This window comes from Danio rerio, chromosome 8 (genome assembly GCF_049306965.1).
Source record: "Danio rerio strain Tuebingen ecotype United States chromosome 8, GRCz12tu, whole genome shotgun sequence".
Taxonomy (NCBI): Eukaryota; Metazoa; Chordata; class Actinopteri; order Cypriniformes; family Danionidae; genus Danio; species Danio rerio.
The window spans coordinates 11,952,501-11,968,626 of NC_133183.1; the positions used below are offsets into that span (position 1 = coordinate 11,952,501).

Genomic DNA, 16,126 nt, shown 5'->3' on the forward strand with positions numbered 1-16,126 from the left:
GATATAACTATCAATCCATCCATCGTTCTGTTTGTCAGGTGATTTAACCATCCGTTCATCCATCATATTGTTTATGATGTCATTTAACCATCCATCTATCATTCCATCATTTCATCCATCATTCCATCCATCCATCCATCCATCCATCCATCCATCCATCCATCCATCCATCCATCATTCTGTTTATCATGTGATCCATCCATCCATCCATCCATCCATCCATCCATCCATCCATCCATCCATCCATCCATCCATCCATCCATCCATCCATCCATCCATCCATCCATCCACAAGTTGTTCCATCCATCCATATACAAGCTGTTCCATGCATTCATTTATTCTGTCAACAGCTCAGTCGTTTGTTTGTTCATTCGTTCTTCATTCTGCCGTTCGCTCTGTCATTTGTTTGTTCGTTGGTTATTCTGCCGTTCGCTCTGTCATTTGTTTGTTCGTTGGTTATTCTGCCGGTCGCTCTGTCATTTGTTTGTTCGTTGGTTATTTTGCCGTTCGCTCTGTCATTTGTTTTTTTTTTGTTTGTTTGTTTGTTTGTTCTTCATTCTGCCGTTCGCTCTGTCATTTCTTTGTTTGTTCGTTCTTCATCTTGCCGTTCGCTCTGTCATTTGTTTGTTTGTTTGTTTGTTCGTTCTTCATTTTGCCGTTTGCTCTGTCATTTGTTTGTTCGTTTTTCTTTCTGCCGTTCGCTCTGTCATTTGTTTGTTTGTTTGTTCGTTCTTCATTCTGCCATTCGCTCTGTCATTTGTTTGTTTGTTCGTTCTTCATTCTGCCATTCGCTCTGCCATGTGTGTGTTCATTCATTCCTTATTCTGTCGTTTTCCTTGTCTTTTGTTTGTTAGTTTGTTTCTTTGTTCTGTCGTTTGCTCTGTCGTTTGTTCATTCGTTTGTTAATTCTTTGGTTCGCTGTCAATTGTTTGTTCGTTTATCCAGTCTGTTGTTCGCTCTATCATTAGTTTGTTTGTTCGTTCGTTCATTTGTTTGTTCACTCTGTCATTTGTTTGTTCAATCTGTGGGTCGTGGTGTAATTTGTATGTTCGTTTGTTCGTTTATTTTGTCGTTTGCTTATTCTGTCTTATCGCTGTCGTTCGTTCGTTTATTTGTTTGTTCATTCTGTCATATGTTTATTTGTTCCTTCTGTCATTTATTCATTAATTCATTCTGTCATTCGCTCTGTTATTTATTTGTTTGTTCGCTCATTCTGTCATTCGCTCTGTCATTTGTTTTTGTTTGTTTATTCTGTCGTTTGATCTGTTATTTGTTTGTTGGTTCATTCATTCCGTCATTTGCTCTCATTTGTTTGTTCGTCTCTTTATTCTTTCATTCGCTCTGTTATTTGTTTGTTCGTTGAATCACTCACTCACATCATTTGCTCTCTTTCCTTCATTCATCTTTTCTTCATTGATCTGTCTTTCATTTTGTTCTGTTATTCTTTTGATTTTGATTTTATCAAATTTCTACTAGTTGTCTTTCCATCTATCTATCTATCTATCTATCTATCTATCTATCTATCTATCTATCTATCTATCTATCTATCTATCTATCTATCTATCTATCTATCTATCTATCTATCTATCTATCTATCTATCAATCAGTCAATCAGTCAATCAGTCAATCAATCAATCAAATAATCATTCTATCCTTCTTTCTATCGTTCTTTCTATCGTTCTATCCTTCTTTCTATCGTTCTATCCTTCTTTCTATCGTTCTATCCTTCTTTCTATCGTTCTATCCTTCTTTTTAGCATTCTATTGTTCTTTCATTCTGTCCACCCTTCTATCATTGTTTTGTATTTGTATTGTTCTGTCATCCTATATATAGTAGCATTCTATCGTTCTATCTATCCATCTAAATCATTATACCATTGTATCATTCTGTCTAGTCTATAATAGCCGTCGAATTGGTCTGACCGATTTTTCACCTTTCTGAATGTGTCTGTATGGTTGAGCACATCAGTTTTGTTTGCTCCACTAATAGTGTGTGATGTATACCAGAGTCAGAGAGACCGAGACAGGCTGCTATCTGACAGATGATGCCGGAAAATGGTTGTATAAATTGTAAACAAACTGGCAATATCCTGCGAAAAATGTCAGATGCAAAAATACAGAATATCAATTATCTTTGAAAGAAACTCTGAAAGATAGACAGTGGGTGAGAGAGAAGTGGCGAAAGGAGGAGACGGATGGAGAGAGTGACAGACGGGAAGAAAGAGAGATTGGGAGAGAAGGTGAGACAACACAAGTCTGATGGACGGTAAACAGAGAGACAGATGGCGAAAGAGGAAGACAGCGTAGGGATAGACAGACAGACAGCTCTATCAATTGTACTTTTTGGATTCTATCTGTTTTAGCGTTCTGTCTTTACTTTTGTCTATGTACTATTCTATCTATTGTTGTCTCACATCCCTCTATCTATCCATGTGATTTAACCATCAGATCTTCTATTCATCTATCCATCCATCCATCATTCTATTTATCATGGGATTTTAACCATCAGTCTTTACATCCATCCATCTATTTATCCATCTGTTTATCATGTGAGTTATCTATCTTTCCATCCATCCTTCCATCAATCCATCCATCTGTCCAACAATCTTTCCATCATACATCCGTCCAATAATCATTCTATCCATCCAATAATCATTTCACTCACAAGTTGTTCCATCCTTCCATCCATCCATCCATCCATACAATTGTCTTTCTGTCATTCTACCTGCTTTTTGTCTGTCTGTTGTCAGCCTTTCAATTATTTGATTTTCTTTTTTCTTTTTTTTTGTCTGCCTGCCTGCCTATCTATCTATCTATCTATCTATCTATCTATCTATCTATCTATCTATCTATCTATCTATCTATCTATCTATCTATCTATCTATCTATCTATCTATCTATCTATCTATCTATCTATCTATCTATCTATCTATCTATCTATCTATCTATCTATCTATCTATCTATCTATCTATCTATCTATCTATCTATCTATCTTGTATCTGTTTTAATGTCAGTCTATTTGATTTTCTGACTATCTATTTACCATACTTTAAAATGATCGTTCTGTCCATTAATCGTTCTGATGTTATACTTACTGTTCTGTCACGGTGTATTTCTGTCTGTCTTTCTCTCAGACTTGATTCTATCTGCCATTCTACGCTTTATCGGATGTATAGATAAAGGGAGAGATGAAAAGAGATAAAGAGAGACAGACAGGCAGGGAAATAGACTCTCTAGCTCTCGTCCTCATTGCTATTCTCCCTCCACCCAGCAGCCTTCCCCTCCCTTCCTTATTTATTTCCTGTCCTCTCATGTGAAGGTTAATTACTTATGGATAGTTAAGGATTACAGAAGAACAATAGGAGGCTCATTGATCTCTCCGGTGTGCCGCTGCTGCAATGTCACCAGTGCAAACACCGGGACATACCCACAGATTACCTGGATCACCAATCGATTTCTCTTTTTCTCCTCTCTCTGTCTGTCTGTCTGCCTCTCTCTCTCTGTCTCTCTTTCTCTTTCTCTTTTAAGGCAATTCAAATTGAAAAGAGCTATATTAGCTTCAAGTATTGACAAAGCATTGCAGATTACATAAACGATGAATAAAATATTAAAGTGATGATATAATAAATATTTACATGCATAAAAACACAATTAAAAGTTTACATACAATAAGAAAAAAAAGACTAGTATATTTATTATATTAAAAGCATTATATTAAAAATATTCAAGACATTACATAAAAATTAGAATGTAAGAAAATAGTATAAAATATACTAGGGCTGGGCGATATTGCAGAAAATTATCACAATATCATGTTTCAATACATTCAACATCGATAATTATTTAATTTTTTTTTACCAGTACGTTTAGGAATATCAGAATTTTTATTTAAGCACTTACTTTAATTTTCCAACATTTGTCAGGCAAATAGTTTCAATAGTCAAAAACAAAAATATTCAAACTAAATATCTGATCTCTTTATAATCGAATAAACATAAATGTTAAAGAGTTACGAAGTGTGTGCAATTGTAAAGTGTAAACTCTAAACAATCAGAGCAAACTTTAAGGTATGAATAATAATGATACAGTAAACATCAAACACTGTCAACAACACAAATTATGATAATCAATTCTGAGCTTTCAAGTAAAGGAACCAACCATCAATATTCAAATACATATTGCAGCATTACAAATTGTGAATGACTTGAAAGTTGACTTGAAAGTTGAATGACTATATTACCCCATATGCTAGAAAATCTTTCAGATGGGGAGCTAGTGGCTGGGATGCACAATAAAAGAAACCAAAAAGCCACTCTGGCAACATCCTTATATCCATTTTTATTTACAATCTCTTCGCTGCTGCTATATGGTACTCATTTTCGCATGTTTTTTTTATTCTGACCTAAAGTGACAAGTGTGTGCGCGTGGATTTCTTGACCATTTACAATGGAATGCGCTTGAGCTCTCTTGGTGTCTATCTATAACTAGGTGATCATCAACCATTTTCTTAGAGGATGAAAAACAAACAAATCATTGCTGCTGCTCCAATACAAGTTAATGGAGATGTAATTAGTCTGCCATTATTATTGAAATCTGTATATTCCATATAAAGTGTAAAGATTTGTTAGTTCTACTTGCATGAATTGCAGTGCCCTTGCGGAATTTGAAAAAGTTCAGATGTTTTCAACTAGGTGCGACTAAGCCGAAAAAAAAAATAAATAAATATTAATAATGATAATAATAACAATAATAATAATAATAATAATAATAAATTAGGGATGTCCCTATCAGTTTTTTTTCGCCCTCAAGTCCGAGTTTGTCATTTAATTTGCAGTGTCTACCATTACCGAAACAGGATCCGATACTTCTATAATTCATAAAAAAAGTATAAAGAAGAGCGAAGAAACAGATCCAGAATGTTCCTTATTTTTTATTTAATTCACCTTATTTTAACATTCAACAACTCGGTTAACAAACAGAACACTTCTGTAAGGTAGCTTGAATAAATTATTATTTATTTTGAATAAATAACAGAAATTCATCACTTTTAGACTTTAGTACAACAATAAATATATATATAAAAACTAATCTAAAAATAAATAGCACCTCAACTTAAAACACCCTGCAGGCAATCCCAACTTTACATATCTCAGTGTGCTATGATGTCGTCATCAACTTTATAATACCTCCAGACCACACATACTCTGTGTTGCCGTTTCTGTGTGAAGTCAAGATCGGGGTCTAAATCTGTGCCACTGCATAACTATAGATGCGCTAAAAAAATAATGAGAATATATACAGCATGTTTGAGTCCTGATCGAGAGGTAATATCCGATAATAAATAAATAAATAAATAAATCAGTATAAATTGTGCATTTAACAGGCAACATTTTAGGATAAAACCGTAAGAATTATCAGGATATTTGCAATGATTCGTGTATAACTATCTAGAAGTGTGTGTGTGTTTGTGTGTGTATGTTTGTTCTCGCTTTCTCTCACTCACTCACTCTCTCTCTCTCTCTCTCTCTCTCTCTCTGTCTTCCAAATTGTCCTCATCCTTCCATTTCTCCATGAAGCTCAAAAGCAGATTTTTCATACCCTCTTATTCTGCAGGGCCTGTCTCTCTCTAATATGTTTACGAGATCTATGAATGTGTATATGTATGTGTGTATATGTATCTGTGTGTGTTTGGGATTCACCACGTGTGTGAGCGAGCGACTCAATGCCGCGGGTTGAATGAGCTGCATTGATCGGCTGGATTTAAGTGTTTACAGAGGCTTGCGAGGGTGCAGAGCACACGGTGGGGGGCTCGACCCGGCGATCGATGCGTCTGAACGAACTTCATGATCCCAACATGCTGCCGGTGGGAGATAAAAAAGCGAGGTTAGCGCCCTCCCTCCGTCGTGGGTTTCACCCTTGCCGACGGGGGCCCCCAGGCGAACACATCTGGGTTTTTTGGGCATTTAGGTACAAATGAATTCAAAACCAACACTATGATTTTGTTTTTGTTTGTTTATCTAGCTCACAATGCTAGTTTTGTGGGGAACAATTAATCTGTCCCAATAGATGTCAATACGAAAAAAGCTAAACTCAAAAACCTTGTTATTTGAAGAGCCCCTATTATGGGTTTTTGAAAACAATCTTCCATGTAGTGTGTCACTCAGCACTAAGTAAAGTGAAATATCCAGCTTAGGCTTAAATCTGAAAGTGCACAGTGTTTAAAACTATTGATTTATCTATAAAAGAGTCAACTCATAGTGCTTTAAATGAATCGTCTTGATAATGAGTCTTTAGCCATTTTGGCGTACTGTCGATATGAAACTTAAGCTCCGCCCAGTTGTTACGTGCGCAAACCCAGGAAATTTAAAATCTGCGGTCCCACCCACTAGCAAAGAAAAAGAGGAAGACAAACACTGTTGCAGATCCCGGTTGAGTAAAGTCATGAAGACGTTGTGCTCAGTTAGTTATTACTAGAAGTGTGAGGGGAAAGTTATTTTCTTTACCCAAAGATTAAGCTGTGAGTCAGTGGTTGAGGTTTATTTTTGCAAAAATACCTCAGCATTATAGCCCCAGCCTTGTACTGTGTTCTTGTCATTTTTCTGACAAATGCTTCTGCGATCTACATGCTTACAATGGGGGATTCGTCGGCCATTTGTTAAATGAAGGATCAGAAAAGACTACTGATGTTTGGGACTTTGACAGATCTCGACAGAAACTTTATCAGTACATGGCTCATGGATAAGTTTCTTTCTTCATTTCACAAGTGTAAGTAAGTGCAATTAAAATGGTTGCCTCCTTGTTTTCTTTAGCTTGCAAATTATGTATTTTATTGTATTTTGTTACATGTAACCACTTGTGCTTTATCTGGTTAACTCTTTAACCAGTTAAAGAGTTAAGACCTTAGAATCATATCGCACCTTAGAATCATATCGCGTCTAAGGTGCAGAGTGTTTAGGTTCGGGGGTGAGGTGCCTGAATAACACTGTTGAGAACATGGGCCTGTAAAAGATTAGAATAAAATATTACAAATATTTTGGAACAGTAAAAAAACATTAATAAAAAAATCTTACTCGTATCTAAGGCCCCGTTTACACTAATGCGTTTTAGTTTGAAAACGCATAAGTTTTGCTACGGTTACGCCATCCGTCCACACTACGCCGGAGTTCTCGAGCGCCGAAAACGGAGCGTTTCGAAAACGCTGGAGAGGCCGTTTTCATTCTGAAACGCAGCTGCTCCGTCTCAGTGTGGATGATGGAAAACGGAGACATTTGAAAACGGAGGCGGGGCTGCAGACATTCGCCTCTCTGATTGGGGCTTTTCCTGAATATTAAGTAGCCTAACACGCACAGTTCAGTCCTGCATCTTCTCCGTGTAAGTTAAAACTTCGCAAGTTTGATCATGGCTGCAGTCTCTTCTTCTCAGTTTGATATGGAAAGCAGACTATACCGAGGACACGGGTAAATCTTCAAAGGGAACAGTGTACTTTATAACTTCATTCACATCACCCTGGCTACGTTGTTTTACTTTCTCAACAATAAAATGTAAACATGATATAAGGAACTGCCTATTTTCATTTTAATATTAACAACTAAACAGACAGCAAAAATGTTGAGGCGTCGTGCTGCAAATATGAGCGTCATCTTCACTGTGTGCATATTTATAACAAAACGGAGCCTACAACAACTGCCTCCTTTCAATTTCAGTGAAAATACGAAACACACCCTCTCTTTGCTGAATATCAGTTTTAATCGATAATGGCCATTATAAAAGTATAACATACAATAAGTTTATACATTATAGGAAATAAAGGCAAGCGATCAGTCAATATACAGAATGTACGTGCTTACATTAATCATTAACTTATCTTTGCGCTTAGCCAAAACACGTTACCTGAGAACAAGTAATAGATTCCAATGTCCAATGAATATGTCGTTAAATAAAGACAACAAGATGAAAGAAATATTCCGTTTAATAAATATAGTGAGGTTAGATCCAGCGGGAGATGCTTGATGAGAAGTCCGACTAGCACAGCTCTCATCTGGGTAGATTGGCTACAGCGCTTGCCTGAGAGTTTGTGTGTGGTCACGTGATGTGCGTTTTCAGCGTTTTGGTGTGGACGGAGAGCAGTTCAGAAACGCTGGGTGAAACGCGAGTGTGGACGCGGATCGTTTTCATTCTAAAACGCCGTTTTAAAACTAAAACGCACTAGTGTAAACGGGGCCTAAGAAACAGTATTACAGAAAATTTTGGTGGTTGAGAAACGGGAGTTTTCAGGGATAGATAACAAAATGGGTGGGAGGCTAGAGATGGGTCTGAAATACGGGAAACTCCCGGGAAAAACATGTGTGTCACACATACACTCTGCACTCTGACTACTTCAATATTGTTGATATGCCATGCTGGGCATTTCGCTCTGTCTCACGCTGAACTCTGTCGACCAATCGCAACAGACTGTCATCGGTCCAATCAGCGCAGATTAGTTTCGCGCTAAGGAAGGGTTTGGGAACAAATGAATCATTAAACGAATAATATGGAAGTCGCTGGGATAATTAGGTAAAAATAAATGCAGATTATAAGACAATGAAAGTGTTTTTTGACCTTGCATGCATATCAGCCTGTTGTTTGAGACATTTAAAACCAAAATATGGCCCTATTTAATGTATAATAGGGGCTCTTTAAAATCTGAAAATGCACTTCCTGTTTGTTTTTAGGTAAGTTCTCAGCCCGCCATTTTTTTTGATCGTAAGGACCAAACCTGAAAGTCTAGCCTGGAGTCGCACAGGATTGTCACCTGTCGACTGTCTCATCGTTTTGTTCTATCTGTCTGACGGCCGTTGCTTTGTTCTATCTGTCGGTCTGCCGCCTAATCTTCTATCATTCTGTCAGCCATCGTTTTGTTCTATCTGTCTGTCGGCTGTCCCTTCGTTCTATCTGTCTGTCGTTCTATTGTTCTTTCGAATTGTCATTCGTTCTCTCATTCTATAGTTCATTCAATCTATCATTCATTCTGCCATTCTATCGTTCATTCTATCTATTGTTCTATCAATCTATTGTTTGTTCTATCTATTGTTTTATCAATCTATCATTCAATCTATCATTTATTCTATCTAATGTTCTTTCCATCTGTTCTGTCATTCTATCATTAATTCTTTGTATTGTTTTATAGATCTATCGTTCGTTTTGTCACTATCGTTCATTCTATCTTTTGTTCTATCGATCTAGGGTTCGTTATATCTATTTTTTAGCACTCTAGCATTATATTATTCTATCTGTCTATCTATCTATCTATTCGTCTGTCCGTTTGTTCGTTCATCCGTCCGTCCGTCTGTTTATATCTGTATCTGTCTTTTAGGTTGTAATTACTCTACCTAAAACCCTTTTCATTATCTTTCTGAATGAAATGCCTACTTTATTACATCCAATCAGCTCACAGTACAAAAAACAAGCCACACCCACTGTTTTCTCATTTAATATTGTGTTTTTCTAGGATCTGCATCACAATATGAAAAAAAGCAACAGTCGCAGCTTCAGGTTCATGCAGACTTTAACGGCTTCGCCTGCTCTCCAGACGCAGCGTTTTTGCCAACTTTGGCTGTGCTGTTTCTCTTGGCCGGCACGCCTCAGTGGCTTTCTAGGGCTCCTCTGTGAGCTTTTTAGCTTTCTGCTGAGACCGTCCTCTGAGAAAGCTAGCGGAGGAGAGTATTGGCGCTTCGCATTTAGCTCAATATCAGCGAGGAGCGTTTTAAAGAGTAGCCGGCAGGAAGGAGAGTCACGGCGCCCTTCGGTTTAAAGTGTTGGTATTGATGCGCCCAAGAATTTGAAGTGGAGAAAAAGAGAGAGAGAGAATATTCTCAAAGGGTAAATCATCACATTTACCCTGACAGACAAAGAGGACAGCGGGGAAATCTCCTCTGTAAAGCATCAATGCCCTGTCTCTGTCTCTTTCACTCTCACTCACACACACACACCCACACACACATACTCACACATCAGATTTTCATTACTGAAGAGGGTTTGTGATATGTTCACCTTATTATTTATTGGCTTTCTGCTTTTATGGACTGTTATTTGCGCCGTCGCCGTGCAGTTTTAGTATTAGATGGATAGTCTGGGGGAGAGAGGTTTGGGGTTTGGTGGTGGTGTTGTTGTTGAATCCTGGCCTCAAATGGCTTGTTGTTTTGATTTGATAAAAGACACAATAAGTAACAGAATTTGTGGTAACATTGTCAGTTAATGTATTAATTAACCTTGACTAACAATGTAGTTTGCTAAAGCAGTTTGTTTTCTACACTCTCAGAAATAAAGGTAAAATAGCTGTCATTGTAACTAATGGGTCCTTATTAATACCTCAAGGGTACATATTAATGACAAAAGTGTACATCTTGAATTTGTTCGGTACTAATAAAAACCCTTAAGTACCAATATGGTAGTATAAATATGTACGTTTTGAAAAGGTACCACCTCAGTGACAGCTCTCGCACCTTGTTTTCTGAGAGTGTACAGGTAGGTAACGTGTAGGCATGGGGTCCGTTCTTCGTACCTCACTTAAATGATCTAAGATGATTTGCCAGATCCTGGATCTTTTACTCTTGATCACTGATCTCTGGCTAATTTGGTTCTTCAAACAAGTTAACAAATTATGTAATGTAATTTAATGTAATATGTATTTTATATAGCGCATTTATTGTGTATAGCCATACACCCAAAGCGCTTCACAATCATGAGGGTGGGGATCTCTCCACACCACCACCAGTGTGCAGCATCCACTTGGATGATGCGACGGCAGCCACAGGACACAGGCGCCAGTGCGCTCACCACACACCAGCTATTGGTGGAGTGGAGAGACAGTGATAGAGCCAATTCGGTGGAAGGGGGATGGGAGGCCATGATCGTATAGGCCGATAGAGGAACTTTGGCCAGGACACCGGGGTTACACCCCTGCTCTTTCACGAGAAGTGCCATGGGATTTTTAATGACCACAGAGAGTCAGGACCACGGTTTAACGTCTCATCCGCAAGACGGCGCCCACTGACAGTATAGTGTCCCCTTCACTTTTACTGGGGCATTAGGACTCACATAGACCTCAGGTTGAGCGCCCCCTGCTGGCCTCAATAACACCACTTCCAACAGCAACCTTGTGTTCCCTAGTGGTCTCCCATCCAGGTACTAACCAGGCTCAGCCCTGCTTAGCTTCAGTGAGTAACCGGTCTTGGGCTGCAGGGTAAAATGTCTGGATGAACTGATCTGAGATCGCTGTGTTTGTTGTGAAGGACAGATCTATCGATCCATGAAATCATGATCAGAAATGCAACGATTGGCTCACGGCACAGCAGCGTTATGACATCATCTGATTACTATTCAATTATCCATGTGAGCAAAATTACATAAAAATAGCAGTAAACGGTTTGTTAAATATGAAACGCAATAATTTTCCACATTTGTTGTGAGCTGTAGGCTTTACACTTTCATGTGTCAAGACTTAAGAGTATTCATCATGTATTTCAATGCAAATCAATGTATTTAATTCTATATTTAGAGAAGATTTTCTTTATTATAATAGCCTATAGGCCTACTCAAGTTTTTTAAGCGGCTTAAGGAATAACTGTACTAATTATTTTGTATCAAAAAAGCATTTTGATATCATTAAAGGTGTCTGCAACTTTTGCGAAGCATCAAATCACCTTATTAGCCACCATATTAGTCAAAACATGTCCATGATTGCATAAATTATTATCTTTTTTTTCAAGTCGAATATTGTGCATGTACGTGTTTGTATCTAAAAAGTTCATACCAGTTATTGTTTTCTTTGAACCACCAGGTGGCAGTCTTTGTACTTTTATTTCGGAGTGCAGATTGCAAACGTTTTATTAATAAAATATTTTAACTATATAAATAGTTAAAAAATGATTTACTATTTTCCAAAGTGTGTATAACTACTGTAAGAAAATATCAGCATTTGGTACATACTTTCAGTATTATCTTTGCTTGACTGACCCGATCTAACCCTGTTCATATGAAACAAACCTACTCCCAAGCAGGTTTGAGCTACCAGAACTGTTGCTATGACAACAAAGTCTCAGATGAGTTTTGCAGAACTAAACGATTAAACTTTTGTTTGTTCTGTCACTATTGTTTATTCTACCCATTGTTCTATCGATCTATTGTTTGTTTTTCTATTGTTCTATCAATCGTTTTCATTCTGTTCATCCCTCCATCCCTCCATCCATCCCTCCATCCATCCATCCATCCCTCCATCCCTCCATTCCTCCATCCATCCATCAGTTGTCATATTGTCCTGTTGTCCTATTGTTCTGTCTTTCGGCTGTCCCATCATTTTATCTAGGTTGCATGTAAGGGTTGTGCTATATTAACCACTCTCATGTTTTCAACCATTTATGTTGTGTGTGTGTGTGTGTGTGTGTGTGTGTGTGTGTGTGTGTGTGTTTTATCATTAAATGATGCTTGAGCGCTACACTACTTTTTGAAATTGTTTTGAAAAGTGCAACTAACGCTTCTCATTAAAAATATTTTCAAATATAACCCCCCCCCCCCCCCCCAACAAATCCATACGCATTTAGAATGAGAAAATCATGGTTTTTGGCTGAACTGTTCCTTTCATGAAGAATTCGATTGATGTGCGGTCACCAGGTGCGCGTCTGTCGGCATATTTTATAACCGGCTTTGAAGGTGGCTCGTCCAATCCGCTTTCAGACTCTATATAATACGGATCATTTAATGCTCAACCTGAGACATGAAGGAGCGACCTGAATGAGCTGTGATTTGTTTCACGAGTTGCAGGTTTCACTCATGATTATTGAATGATCCCTCAGGTCGCTCATAGTCAAACACGCCACAATAAATCTTTTTTTTCCATCCCAGGGTCAGAGAACAGGGTGCCAAAGCCTCTCTTTGTGCCACAAACAGGATTTTTCCTGCATTCAGTAAAGCAGCTTTATGCAGCAGGACTGTGTGTGTGTGTCCAAAGCTTTGGAGTGATGTGGAAATGTGGAGAGCTAAATGGATCAGGGGTCTCTCCAGTGCTGTGGTCAGTGACATATGGCCCGGCCCATGACCGGCAGGGCTCTGCATGCTTCATTTGTGGTCAGAAAGGCCTATTTACTTTGCTTTTCCAGCTTTTTTTTTTTTTTTTTTTTTACCCCCCGTCAGCTCTATCCTGTCGTTTTCCATCCGTCTTTTTTTTTTTTTTTTTTTTCTTGAATCCCATCCGGGCTCTCACTCGGCCCCACATCAGCTGTTCTTCCTGCTGCAATGCAGAGGTTTACTGACAGTTTCCTCTCTCTAAGAGTTTGAGCAAGAGAGCTTCTTTGACTACTTGCTAACTCTCTCGTTCACATCAGTTGTAGTTGGGTCACACTTTTGAACCTGAATTTCTTTGAAAAATAAGCAACAAAACACTTTTGTTGGGTGATTCATTCAGTTTTTTTATGATCTTTTTTTTTAATGACATTTGCAGTGATCAGCATAAGTGAATCTCTCTTTTAAATTAGTATTTTCTATAGGATGTTATATTACACTCATTTGTTCCAGCTACTTAAAAATGAGCTGCATCATCCCGATACTTGAGTTTTTTTGGGGATAATTGTATTATGTTCAATCGATTTAAATTTGTAAAAACAATTAAGTTAGCTTAATCGGTTGATGCTGTGACAACATGAAATAGTTGTGGAACCCAGAATTTTTTCACAGTGTATTACATATTACATTGCAATTTAACGTAAAATCTATATATATATAATATATATATTAAGGGTGTAATGATATGCGTATCTGTATTAAACCGTTCGGTACGAGACTTTCGGTTCGGTACTCAGTACAAACCGAACGATTCAGACATCCCAAATGACGGGCAACATGCTGTCTTCCCCGCCCACCTCCAAACTCTACTCTAGTCAGGCACACGCTGTACTAGCTCGCAAAATGGCAACACTAGTGTAATCCTCCTATAGACCTTATTCTTGGCAGCTACATATAGTGCGCCAATGCGATGTTTAGAACTTCTGTTTACATCGTTTACAACTGGTAATTTGCGCTCCAAAAACGGGTTTCAATAGCATTTTACATGGATTAACGAGTGTTTTTTATTACATACAACTTTGAAAAGTGTGTGTCAACACCGTTATTATCTGTCAGATGTGGTTCAAGCGTGAGAGAAAAACGTTCTCCTAGTTCACATGTCTGCCGTCAGCTGTTAACTCAACGGCTCTTCAACACACACACACACACACACACACACACACACACACACACACACACACACACACACACACACACACACACACACACACAATACTTCACTGCATTATAGAACAAACCAGATTACTGACATGAAACTTAACAGGTAACGTTATGCAAGTCATGCAATTTATAAAAATGACCAATAAAAGTCTGTTATCCGCTTGTAAAGTGTGACGTCACGCGGCTTTCGAAAATCATGATTGCAGTATATATGTCCATGCCTAATATCCAATGGCCAGAAAGTGATACATTTTTTATAAATTGTTAATTTTTTGGTATTTGTTATGCAGCAAGCCCAGAGATTGTTGTGTACACTATGATTTTATATAAAATTAACTTTATTGTGTGATAGGAATAAAACGTGATCATAAACGAATGATTTCTCCACTCAAATGAGTGGCGGCTTGGACCCGGAAACAGTATTGCATACGTCACAAACACGTCACCCCTTAACAAGCGGATTGATACTCAGCTGGGCTGATTTGCTGTTGATTCAAATTGCGAGTCGTTTATGTTTCATTTAGTGCGTTGTATTTACCTTGGTTTGTGTTTTTCTGTCATTTCAAAATGTTACTTTATTTTTACTTTGTGACACTTATTAAATCAGTGTGTTAGTGGGACAGTACAGTAGTAGGCTACGTGTATGTGTCAAACATTTTAGTGAATCACATTTGTTTGGGCTGGTTATATATTTGAAAGAAAGAGAAACTGTAAGCAGCTGAAGATGCAGTCTGACAATGAGGGGAAAATGCCTCACAGCAGTTGTTTTCCATCCCATTAGATCACATTTTTTTACTTGATTAGTCCAGGAGGTGGCGCTGATCGACAACAGTATTAGTTCAAAGATGATAAAAGCAGGTAAAACAGATTAAAACTATCGTTTCAAAGCAGTCCAATTGTGACTGTTCATACGCATTACCTGCCGATCGTAAGTTCTTAGCATGGATAATGGGTAATTTTGCATATAAGAAAAAGGTCTATAACCCACTGCAGGCCTATAGCAATCAATGATTGGCTTCTGTACTAGTAGGCGGGGCTTCATTCGCCGTTGAAGCGTTTCGTATGGAGCGTTGCATTTTTCCCTATCCAAAACTATACAATGACATGTCTTGTGTATTCTATAGTCTTTGGTACATTATAAGACAAAGTCATTAGCCCTCCTGTGATATTTTTTCATCATTTTTCAAATATACAATGTATTGTTGTGTAAAAGACATTTTTTTTAAAACATATTTTTGGACATCTAGTTTTAATACTTTTGTCTTTGCCTTGGTGACAGTACTTATAGGATATTTTGCTCATTATTCAGCTTAAAGGGCAATTTAAAGGCTTAATTAGGTTAATAAAGATTAAGATTATTAATATAGCATGTTTAAAACAGCCACATTACTGATCAAAAAGCTGTACAGCATAATAAAAACAGGAGATACCCAAAGAGGGATAAAATAAAGGAGAAACACAGGTAAGACATGAAAACAAGCTAAATAAAAGTCCTAATAAGCCAGTGTAAACAATTACTCAAAAGTGACTTAAAAATAGACAGGCTCTGGGCTATTCTGATCTTCACTGGTAGGTCATTCCAAAGGTTAGTTGGGTTAAATGGCCAATGCATGGGTTTGTTCTATACCTGGAAAAAAAGTCTTAAGGGGAATAATAATAATAAAAAAAAATCTGCTCCAACATTATAGGTCAGCCATTAAAAAAAACCCTTTATGATTCAGCTTACCATAATAACTTAATAAGATTGGCTAAAAGTATCATCTCTGACCCTTATCACCCTTAGGTATAGAGTTCCCTCTCCGCTGTCGCCACTGCCTCGCATGGTTCAGGATTGGTAGAGCTACGCGTCGATGAATTGGCTCTTCAGTGT

At 37.8% G+C, this 16,126-nt stretch overlaps 1 protein-coding gene across 2 annotated transcripts in view; it reads left to right on the forward strand.

The window, feature by feature from the left end:
- The window catches only part of tbc1d22b (TBC1 domain family, member 22B), a 112,001-nt gene that overhangs the window by 45,169 nt on the left and 50,706 nt on the right, over positions 1 to 16,126 (forward strand). The window lies entirely within an intron of this gene.